Source organism: Cervus canadensis, chromosome 9, assembly GCF_019320065.1.
Source record: "Cervus canadensis isolate Bull #8, Minnesota chromosome 9, ASM1932006v1, whole genome shotgun sequence".
Classification (NCBI taxonomy): Eukaryota; Metazoa; Chordata; class Mammalia; order Artiodactyla; family Cervidae; genus Cervus; species Cervus canadensis.
Window position 1 is genome coordinate 62,834,485 of NC_057394.1, and position 1,998 is coordinate 62,836,482.

General features: G+C 44.0%; 1 non-coding gene across 1 annotated transcript; it reads right to left on the reverse strand.

The window, feature by feature from the left end:
• Window positions 1–1,667: 1,667 nt before the first annotated feature.
• On the reverse strand, window positions 1,668–1,740 carry TRNAG-CCC. The gene has a single exon. It is a non-coding gene; the product is annotated as a tRNA-Gly (tRNA).
• Between the last annotated feature and the right edge of the window lie 258 nt (window positions 1,741–1,998).

The following is a 1,998-nucleotide window of genomic DNA, read 5'->3' on the forward strand; positions in this document are numbered from 1 at the left end:
TATTATTTAATTAACTTCCATGCACAATGCAACTCGATTTTATTGTCTCTCATAGTAAATACACAAGTTTTAAAAATTAGTTTCATTCATGCCTTTTGCCAGTTGTCAAGGTCTTGCCCTCCAGGACTTTATAGTCAAGTTGGGAAGAGATAATGTTTATACATGAAGCCACAGTTGGGAAGCAACATAAGACAGAGTATGGTATAAATGTCAAAATGTAATTAAGATGGAGCATGTGATAGGAGTTCAGGAAAGGGGGAGATCAGTGAGGACTGGAGGCAGGGCTGGTAGCTTGGAGTTGGCAAATGCTGTCTATCAGTCTCTGGGTTCATTGCCTCTTGCTAATTTAGACTTCTTTCTTTATAGTCATTTCTCCCCCGTGGAAGTACCTCTGAATTCTTAAAGCTCATAAGCAACAACATTCTTGCTCTCAATATCCCCCTGCCCCCTTTCCCTTGGAGGCTATGTTTGGCATATCCTGAGTCTCCATAGATGTGCACCCCCATTCTGCTCAGGGTTGCTCTGTCTCATCTTTTATCCTGGATGCCAAACTATAGTACAGATGCTAAGCACGGCCATAAACATTCTTGTTCATGCAACCAACCCAGTGTGATCCCTGACCTTGAGTGATGGTGGGAACGTTTGCCAGGCAGGCAGCCAGTGGACCACTGTGCCTGACCCCAGTAGAGGAGGCAATACTTTATTGCTTTGTGAAGCAATAAAGCTTCACAAAGATCTGCCATGAGGAGACAGTGAAAGCGAAGGGGTGGATGCCTAAGCATGACTCTCGAGCCTGATTGGCAGCAGTTGCTGGAGCCAAATACATAGCCCTTGGAATAAGCTAGATGATCTACCAGAGCAGGAAGAAAAAAAAGTTCCTAGAAGCCATTCAAGAAGACCCACCTTCTGGATGATCTAATTTAAAAATTGTTTTACATTGCTTAGGTCATTGAAATCAAAGCAAGTTTTTCTTTTTCCTTTTTTCTCTTCTGTGAGAAACTCTCACAGTTCTCACTGTGAGTTACCTGACCTATTTTGAGCAGGTTACCTGGCTGGGCTGAGTTGGCAAACAGATAAAGTCAGTGTGGGAGGGACAAGCATGTACCTGTGCTGCCATTCACACCAAAACTAGAGGCTGCTGTCAGTCTAGCAATTTTTTGGTCCTTTCATGACTTCAAATCACAAGTCTGAAGTATTAAGAAAAGAGAAAACATCAAATCCATAGTGCTTAAGAGTGGAAGGATTCAAGGAATCTGTCCAGGACACACTCCCAACAGAAATGCAGAACTTCACCGCAAGTGGCCATCCCTCTCTGGGAACTTCCTCTCTGGCCACCAGCTCTGCCCCACCTCCTTGGATAAGGGGGCTCCACTGGAAGACTCAGGTCTATGAGATTTCATTTTATTCCATTTCTCATATTCAAAGGCATGAAAACAAAATGCTTTAACAACAACAACAAAAATGACTACTGCCCTTCTGTGTCGGGGAGAAGCTTCTCAAAGGAAAAGGCATCAAAGTGTGGCTTTTTCTCAAAAGGTTTTTAAAATTTTTATTTATTTGGCTGTACCAGGTCTTGGTTGTACCACAAGGGATCTTCGATCTTCATAGTGGCATGTAAGACTTCAGTTGTGGCATGTGAACACTTAGTTGTGGCATGTGGAATCTAGTTCCCTGACCAGGGATCGAACCCAGGCTCCCTGCAGTGGGAGTACAGAGTCTTAGCCACTGGACCACCAGGGAAGTCCTTAAGGTGTGGCCTTGATCCATAAAAGTGACCTCAAGAATGACCTGGTTTGACTTACAGAGACCAGGACATAGAAACACCAAACTTCTGCTTAATAAAGTTACCAAAAATCTGAGTTTCCTCAGAGAAGCCAAGTGACACCCCAGGGTCTTAGTATCCAAGAAAAGGCAGTGGTTCCTGGAGAGACGGCAGAAGGTAGCAGGCCTTGAGGTTCAACAAGGGCTGTGAAAAATTGCTTGGGGGCAAGAACGACT